The sequence below is a fragment of the Notamacropus eugenii genome, chromosome 2, assembly GCF_028372415.1.
Source record: "Notamacropus eugenii isolate mMacEug1 chromosome 2, mMacEug1.pri_v2, whole genome shotgun sequence".
Classification (NCBI taxonomy): Eukaryota; Metazoa; Chordata; class Mammalia; order Diprotodontia; family Macropodidae; genus Notamacropus; species Notamacropus eugenii.
This window is the reverse complement of record NC_092873.1, coordinates 258,212,744-258,222,596: the sequence shown is the minus strand read 5'-3', so window position 1 is coordinate 258,222,596 and position 9,853 is coordinate 258,212,744. Positions and strand designations below refer to the sequence as shown.

At 34.9% G+C, this 9,853-nt stretch overlaps 1 long non-coding RNA gene across 1 annotated transcript; it reads right to left on the bottom strand.

Moving 5' to 3' along the window:
- Window positions 1-3,454: 3,454 nt before the first annotated feature.
- On the bottom strand, window positions 3,455-7,301 carry LOC140523870 (uncharacterized). Its single transcript, XR_011973496.1, has 3 exons — window positions 7,175-7,301; window positions 5,973-6,065; window positions 3,455-3,688 (listed from the first exon to the last, which is right to left on the bottom strand). It is a non-coding gene; the product is annotated as an uncharacterized lncRNA (long non-coding RNA).
- Window positions 7,302-9,853: the final 2,552 nt, after the last annotated feature.

Here is a 9,853-nt window from a genome sequence, read left to right as displayed (position 1 = left end):
TCTCTCTAATCAGTAGTGATTTAGAGCATTTTTTCATATAATCATAGATAACTTTATTTCTTCCTCTGAAAACTGTGTATTCATATTCTTTGACCATTTATCAATTGGGAAATGGCTTGTATTCTTGAAAATTTAACTCAATTTTTATATACTTGAGAAATGAGGCTTTTTTCATAGATTTTAGTTATAAAAATTCTTTCCCAGTTTTCTGCTTCTCTCATAATCTTGGTTGCATTGGGTTTGTTTGTGCAAAAACTTTTCAGTTTAATGTAATCAAAACTATCCATTTTGCATTTCATAATGTTCTCTATCTCTTGTTTACTCATAAATTTATCCATTCTCCATAAATCTCACAAATTAACTATTCCTTGCTCCTCTAATTTGTTTATAGTATCAGCCTCTATACTTAGATCATGTACCTATTTGGACTTTATTCTGGTGTACGGTGTCTATGCCTAGTTTCCATCACACTGTTACCCAGTTTTCCCAGCAATTTTTGTCAAACAGTGAGTTCCTATCTGAGAAACTGAAGTCCTTGGGTTTATCAAACAGTAAACTTCTACAGTCATTGACTACTGTGTCTTGTGTACCTAACCTATCCACTAATCTACTCCTCTATTTCTTAGTCACTGCCAAGAGGTTTTGTTGATTGTTGCTTTGTAATAGAATTGGAGATCTGGTATAGCTAGGCCACCTTCCCTAGCATTTCGTTTCATTAATACCCTTGGTATTATGGATCTTTTGTTCTTCAGATGAATTTTGACATTATTTTCTCTAACTCTAGAAAATTATTTTCTGGTAGTTTGATTTGTATGGCACTAAATAAGTAAATTAATTTAGGCTGAATTGTCATTTTTATTGTATTAGCCCAGCCTACCCATGAGCAAGTGATGCTTTTCCAATTACTTAGATCTGACTTTATTTGTATGAAAAGCATTTTGTAATTGTTTTCATATAGTCCCTGGGTTTGTTTTGGCAGGTAGACTCTCAGATATTTTATAGTGTCTACTGTAGCTTTAAATGGAATTTCTCTTTCTATCTCTTGCTGTTGGACTTTGTTAGTAATATATAGAAATGCAGATGATTTATGTGGGTTTATTTTGTATCCTGCAACTTTTCCAAAGTTGTTTATTATTTCAAGTAGTTTTTTACTTCATTCTCTAAGATTTTCTAAGTATATCATCATATCATCTCAAAGAGTGCTAACTTAGTTTCTACTTTGCCTATTCTAATTCTTTCCATTTCTTTTTCTTCTCTTCTTGCTAAAGCTAACATTTCTATACCATATTAAATAACAATGGTGATAACAGACATCCTTGTTTCACCCCTGATCTTATTGGAAATACTTCTAGCTTATCCCCATTACATATAAAACTAGATGATGGTTTAAGGTAGATACTACTTATTATTTTAAGGAAGACTTCATTTATTCCTGTGCTCTCCAGTGTTTTCAATAGGAATGGGTATTGTACTTTGTCAAAAGCTTTTTCTGAATCTATTTACATAATCATATGGTTTCCATTAGTTTTATTGTAGATATGATCAATAATCCTGATAGTTTTCCTAATATTGAACCAGCCTTGCATTCCTGGTTGATCAAATTCCTACTTGATCATGGTGTATTCTCATAATAAGTTGCTGTAATCTTTTTGATAATATCTTATCTAAAATTTTTGCATCCATATTCATTAGAGAAATTGCTCTATAATTTTCTTGCTCTCTTTTTGTTGTTCCCAGTTTAGATATCAGAACCATATTTGTATCATAAAGAGAATTTCATAGGACTCCTTATTTGCCAGTTTTCCCAAATAGTCTACATAGTATTGGAATTAACTGTTCTTTAAATGTTTGATAGAATTCACTTCTAAATCCATCTGACCCTGAAGATTTTTTCCTAGGGAGTTCATTGTTGGCTTACTCAATTTCCTTTTCTGAGATGGGGTTATTTAAGTATGTTACTTCTTCTTATGTTAATCTGGGTAATTTATATCTTTCTAAATATTCATCCATTTCACTTAGATTGTCAAATTTATGGGCAAAGTAATTTCTAATTTTTGTTTTAATTTCCTCTTCATTGAAGGTAAGTTCACCCTTTTCATTTTTGATATTGGTAATTTGGTTTTCTTCTTTTTTAAAAAAATCAAATCAACCAAAGATTTATCAATTTTATTGTTTTTTTTCATAAAACCAACTCTTAGTTTTATTTATTAGTTCAATACTTTTCTTAATTTCAATTTTATTAATCTCTCCTTTAGTTTTCAGTATTTCTAACTTGTTATTTAATTGGGGATTTTCAATCTGTTCTTTCTCTAGCTTTTTCAGTTGCATGCCCAATTCATTGGTCTCCTCATTCTCTATTTTATTCATATAAGTATTCAGTGATATAAAACTTTCCCTAAGAATGGCTTTTAGTGCAACCCATAAGTTTAGGTAGTTGTCTCATTAGTACCATTCTCTTGGATGAAGTTATTGATTGTTTCTATAAATAAAATATGTAAATAAATAAATAAAAACATATTTTTAAAAAATAAAAAATTGATGCAAGTAAAGTAATTCATGCTCTCAGGAAAAATAACAAAAAGCCTAGGAATAAATCTTGAGAGCAAAAATCTTGAGACAGCAAGGTGCTTGAAAAGCAATGAAAATAGAGACATTAAAATTTCATAAACTGATTTACTCTTTTTATAGAAACATAAAATTTTAGAATTAAATGGGAGTTTGGAGGCATTCTAGCCCTGCTTCTAATAAGTAGACTTGCTTCTGATACTGTACCACTCTCTTCTGTTCTACATAAACACCGTAAAAAGGGACAGAAAAGTTAGAATAATTATTATTGATTCAGATTTTCCACCATTCAATTAGCAAACATTTATTAAGTACTTGCTATGTTCCAGGCATTGTAGGATGCAAAAAAAGACCAAAATGGTGTCCTTGCCCTCAGAATGTCCCTAATCTCATAGAAGAAATAATATGTAAACAATTATGGATATATTAGCTATATACAGCATAATTGGGAGGTGGGGGACAGTGGGATTTGAGACTGAGAAAGGCCTCTTGCAGAAGATAAGATTTAAGCTAAATCTTAAAGGCAGATTGAGATGAGGGTGATAGGCCTCCCAAGCTTGGCAGAGAACTAATTAAAAGGTACAAAGATAGTAGAGAGAATGTTGTATGAGAGAGATAACAGCAAGTAGTTCAGTACGGTCCAATCATAGAGGAGGATAGAGGGGAGTTAAGCATAAGACTGAAAATATGGGAAAGGGATAGGTTGTGAAGAACTTCAAATACCAAAAATTTTATATTTGATTCTGGATGTAATAGGGAGCTATTGGGAATTACTGAATGGAGTGCAGGGAGAAAAGTCAAGGGCAGAGACATGGTCATACCCATGCATTAGGAAAATCACTTTTGGATCTGAGTGAAGAATGGATTAGAGTGGAAAGATACTTGAGTAAGGGAGATCAGCCAAAAGGCTATTGCAATAGTTTAGGCCTGACTATGATGATGAAAGCCTATATCAAGATGGTAGCTATGTAACTGGAAAGAAGGGGGTACACAAAGTATATCATAAAAACAGAAATAAGGAGACTTACCAATACATTAGATATACAGGGTAATTACAGGAGGGGGATCAAAGAAGACATGAAAGTTGAGGGACTGGTTGAGTTGCAAATCCATTTGTGAGCTCCTATAAACATATAGAGAAAAGTCATCTATGGGTTTGTACCAATAAGCATTCCTATTCCACACTAATGGTAGCTAACTTAGCATTTATAGAGCACTTGACATGTGTGAGTTCATTAGATATTCAAACTACATTTGCCTGGTTATTCCTTTAGCATTTTCATAATCATTAGGAATTTTAAAAGATGATGCTCTTAATTGCATCTAATACCTAAATTGCATGATTGTACCAGGCAGGCACCATTCAAAGACAACTCTGGTCTCTATCTTCTAAGGGTTTTATAATCACAGGTCACATAGCAGAATAAAACTTATGAATGTATATGTGACTGTACTGTGAGTTATACACATTTCAGGAAGGCCAAGAGGAAATAGGTTTCAGGGCAGAGAGCAAAGGAACCTACATAACTGAGAAGATTAGCCAAGTAAGCTGCATGTCTAGGCTGAGAGAGGCTAGGAGAGTAATTATATGTCTCTCCTTCATCTAGAGAGATCCCGTAGGGTTTGGGGAATATGCTGAGCTTTGTCATTTCTGGGGAAAGGATATGGACAAAGGCAGTGGTAGGGCCAACCATAAACCTCACTTTAGACCTCCTACTTAAGTTGAAGGGAAGGTGCAGTACCCATTTCAAAAACTACTAGTGCCAGTGTTTAAATTGGAACTAGGTGTGAGCCCAAATTAGGAAAAATATCCTGCAGACATGGGGTAAGAGGATTTTCTTTCCTTCACTTCTACAAACCTGCACATTGTTGAATGTTTAAAGAATAAATTTCAGGGATTTTATGTCTCAGGCCTAGAAATTTAAAGCAGAATGGAGAGGATCACTCATAAGAGGCCACACCCACAGCATTTCCAAAGGCTTCAAACCCTTCCTTCTAAAGCTCACGGAAAATGAGTCATTTACTTGACATTTCCAGGCTGTGGCTGTTTCCAGCTAAAGAAGGGTCTGCCTGAGCAAGGGAAATTTGGACCTTTCCAACTGATAAAGAAGTTTTGTGGCCTTCCGAAATTTCCAAGATCTAGAGACAACTCCCTCTGGATGTTAGTGCCCTTTGTTATTTATAGGAACTACCTAATATGGATACCACTCCCTCCCCACTGCACAGCCCACTTCGTACACAGACACATACACTCCACCACTGTCTGAGTTCTTAAAATATATGCTTCACCTGAGTAGGTTATTAGATATTTTTGCTTTTGTAAAACCAGACATAAATGATATAAAGCAACACCCAATGACAGAACCCCATCTACCAATTCAGAACAGTGCTTTCTCTGAAATTTGGTACTGAGAGGTTAAGTGACTTCTCCAGAGAGAACTGAAGCTAGAGTCAAAATAGAGATTTAACTGCAAGGTAGTTTTCTTTCTACTATGCTAGACTGCCTCAAGTTAAAAGAGTTTTTTGCCTCAAATTAATGTCTGTGAAAGTTGTCCTTATTGGTTTCACCCATGGTGTCATCCTCCTCTGCCAAGCACCCATCATCTCTTTCACTTCCAAAAACCTGTCTTGAACCTTGAACTTGCCCAATCTGAAATACAAGCCATATACAAAATATTTTTTGTTGTTGTTTTCTGATCTTCCATCTTGATTATTAATGAACTCCCACTAAATTGAATACGGGCAGCTAAGTGGTACAATGGACAGAGCATTGAGCTTACAATCAGGAAGATTCATTTTCATGAGTTCAAATCTAGCCTCAGATACTTGCTAGCTGTGTGATCCTGGGCAAATCACTTAATCCTGTTTGCCTCATGTGTAAAATAGGCTGGAGAAGGAAATGGCAAACTATTCCAGTATCTTTGCCAAGAAATCCTCAAAATGAGGTCGAGAGTCAAAAAAAACTGAAATGACTAAGCAATAACAACAAATTGATCATCTGACTTCACCTTTCTTGGCTTTGGTTTCTTCAAATAAAATAATGAATAGGCTGGACTCAATGGCTTCTATAGTCTTCTTCAACTTTCAGTCTATGATCCTATGATTTCTGCCAGTAATTACAATCTAGAATATATCTATCTAGATAGTTGCTCCTATGTCAATTGATGCCCAACTACTCTTGGACATCTAGCTGTTTAATCTAATATCACTGACCTAATTAGAAGCAATGTAACAAGTCCTTATCAATGGCATAGCAAGGAATCCATCTGAGTGGGAGGGGCAAAAATCTCTTTCAATCAAATATTTGTTCAAATGACATTCATTCTAATATTTTTGTGGTATTGGCATTACTGTGGGAGGTTTCTCCATTGATTTTTCTGTAAATGCACTTAACCTTTGATACTTACCTCAACATTCCCCAGTGATAATGCCTGGAGGAAATTAATTCAGTGAATGAAGGCTGATGTTGCTGCTAGTCTCAGAAATGCCTGACACCTTCTCTGCACCATGGGATGAATGACCGTAAGTAGAGATGGAAGATAGGAGTGAGATCAGCAAATACATTCACCTATTTCCAGTATTGACAACAATATTAAAAAATGCAAGAAATGACCTTTCCCTCCTAACAATATACTAGTCCATCCCATGCCCATGCAATTATTCAAGAAAATGTTTTTTTTTTTCTAACAAGAACTATAGGAGACTATTCAAGAGTCACTCAAATAATCAAAGATTTAAAAAGCAGCAAAATACTACCTAATACGTGTATGACTATTAAGGAGGTTTAAGCATTTATTTGGTTGTGATACTAAGATTCAGGCAAATCACATTATTATTTTCATTTGACATGAGATATTTTTGACTATCACTATGTAGTAATGGGAGATGTAAGAAGGGTTGCTTGAAGTATAGTATAGTTCACTTTATGTGATAGATTTCCTTTTTTGAGGGCTTTTCTGATTTCAATTGGCATGAGAATGCCAATTCAGATGGGCACCTTCCCTGCAACTTATAGTCTTAAAAAGTTGCCTGGTTGAATTATGTGTCCAGCTAGTATATGTCAAAGGGAAGAACTGAACCCAGGTCCTTCTGAGGTTAGTCCTCTATCCACTATGCCATGTTGTCTCTTTATGTAATAATTGTGTACTTAAATATTAGGTATAAATCATTATGATGCTATGATGGGTCTGTGATCTCATTCATTTGAGGGTTCCCTCCAATGACGCAGACAGCAATCTAGACATGTCTAGTGGCCTATCCTAGGAAATTCTTGTCCATGACCTCTCAAAAGGTCACCACAAGGGTTGCACCCAAGGTTTTTGAGGTTTCCCTCAATTTCTTCTGACCTCCTAAGTGTACCAGTTGAGGCAGCGCTCAGACATTCCGCCTGTCAATCCTGACTCTTGCCACATGACAAGCCTATCTCCTTTTTCTATCACAGAATTTCTTGATGAGACATTTTACAAATTCATCAAATGATATTTTCAATGTTCCGAGGAAATTTTATATTGAAGAAATTTTATCATGCATAATTTTGTAAAGACAAAATTACTTTGTCATTCGAATAATTTATATCCTTTCAAAACAGATTTTCATACATTGGACTTACTTAAAGTGAGGCACATTAGCATAAAGATGAGCTATGTCGCAGGAGTCTGACATAGATGGTACTTCCAACTTCAAGAACATTTTTCTCAGCATCATCTATGAGTCCATAGGTCAGCATCACTCCCACAATTGTACTGTGCAATGTAGAAAGATCAAACTGCTGAGGGTCAGGAGAAGGAAGTTCTGGTCTCATTTGTGCCAGGAACTTGCTGTTCTCAACGACTGAGAGACTCTAATCAAATCCTCAAAATATTATGAGGTATCTACTATAGGCAAGTCATCATACTATCAGTTAAATATATAAAGATAGGTATGTTGCAGTTGAATTGATTTTTTTTTAAGTTTTCAAACCCAAGTCATATTATATCACATTCCACTAACTCTTTTTCCAGCCCATGCAAGTTGTCTATTTTGAGATTCTTCATTGTACAGGCACATGCATTATTTATTTTTTGGTATTTTTGAAGATAATGCCATTAAAGGAGCTATTTTGTCTACAAGTCAAGTCAACAACTACCATGTGGGTGTTTATTACATTAAAGGTCCTATGAAGAATTCAAAAGAATTTATGCCAAGCTCACTGGCTTCAGTGAGCTTTCATTCTAGGCTGAGGAAATAAGGCCCAAATTCATAAAAAGGAAGCATGATATGAAGAATAGAGTTCTAGATTTGGAATCAAGAAAACGTGGGTTGGAATCTCACTTCCATGTGTGACCATATTTGTGACCATGAGATAATCACTTAGCCACATTGGTGTTGGCTTCTTCATTTGTAAAATGACAGGGTTAGATTTGATGGTCCTTCTGAGCTCTTAAATCTATGATCTTATTACCTGACAATTTAAAGGACAAGATATGTAAATCAGATTTCAAGAAAACCACAGAAGAGTTGTCACAAGGTAGTACATTTTCATTTGCCACATAATTTTTCCTAGCAGTAATTGATACAAGAAAGCAGAGAAAGGGCATTTAAGTTTTGTAAGATTTAAAGGGAAAGTTACATTTGCTCTAGATTTTAAGGACTTCTGTCTTTGAGGTAGAGAGAAGGAAAGAAAATAATACATAGAAATGGTGGGGAATGAGACAGAAAAGCAAAGAGCATATTTGGAGGACAATGAGTAAACCAATTTGGATGACACATGGGACTTGTGGAAGAGGATATTAGGCTGGAAAGATAAATTAAAGCTATGCTATAGAAGACTTTGAATTTCAAATTAATGAATTTGGATTCTACCTTTGTAGTCAATGAGAAAACCTGGAAGGTCTTTGAGCAAGGGATTGGCATGAAACAGTTTGAAATACTGGAAAGTCAATCAGTCAACAAGCATTTTTTAAATACTTTCTTTGAGCCAAAGTCCTACAGTTGAGTTTAGATCTGGGCTCATTCTACCAGCCAAGTGACTAGCCAAATCATTCTTTCTTTCTAAAATCTTAACCAATTTCTCTTTTTTTTCCTGCTCTCTGGGACCAATCAAATGAGTCTAACATCTCTTCTACATGATCACCCTTCAAATATTTTAATATTACTATTATGTTGCCTCTAAGTTTCCTATTTTGAGGATCCATTACTTTAATTGATTGTCACATGGAATGACTGCAAATTACCTCTTAAGCTTGGTGCTCATATACCAGTTCTTTCATGTCTTATCTAAAAGGTAGCATCCAAATTTGGTATGGCGGTGCCTGATTTTAATTTTTGCTTGCATAGAGACTGAGACTAGAGGATCTCTTGAACTCTGGAGTTCTGAGCTGCAATAGGGCTAAGAAAATTAGGATTTCAATAGGGCTATTGATTTTCCACATTCTCTGACACCAATATGTTGGGAAGGAGGAGAGGAGGGCATGTTAGAGGGAGACATTAGGTTGCCTAAGGATCAGATCAGAAACAGATTAGATCAGAAACAGAAAAGGTCAAAGCTTCCATACTGACCAATACTTTCAAACTTGCAAATATTATTCCCTTAAAATCAGGACATGTGATCACATCCATTCATCAGTACCCATGAGTTACTTACTTACTGTCTTCATGTAAATCGTGGTATTGACCCTGTGAGAGGCTGCTGTACTTCCAACCTGGATGAGATGGGATACACAGTCTTAGGGAAAAAAATAAATAACTGGCATCCAGAACTAACTACAATTTTGCTTCCCCAAGTAGAATATAAGCTCCTTGAAGATAGGAACTATAGTTATATTTTGCTAATGTCTAGATAAATTTAGCATTTCAGATAAGTAGATAGATAGATAGATAGATAGATAGATAGATAGATAGATAGATAGATAGATAGATAGATAGATAGATTTACATTCACCATATTATGATGCTGCATTAAATGTTGTTCCCCATCTATATTTCACTATGGATCTCAATGGGTCAAAGTACGATTAACAATGTGAAAAAGGTACTAATACAGACATATACAATAATATTCCAAATCTCTGTTTACAGCAAAAGAAAAACCTAAATAGCTACAGAAAAATCAATATGAGTTTATTTCAACTATAGTTCAAAATTTTAAACATTAGACACCACTGTTTCAAAAACAAGGGATGGTGCAAACCTAAGCTTGCAAATATTACTCCCTTAAAATCAGGAAATGTGACCATACTCATTCACTGATATCCACGTGTTACTTATTGTGTCTACACTGTATGTTCATTTTAATGGCCTAAGAAGTAAT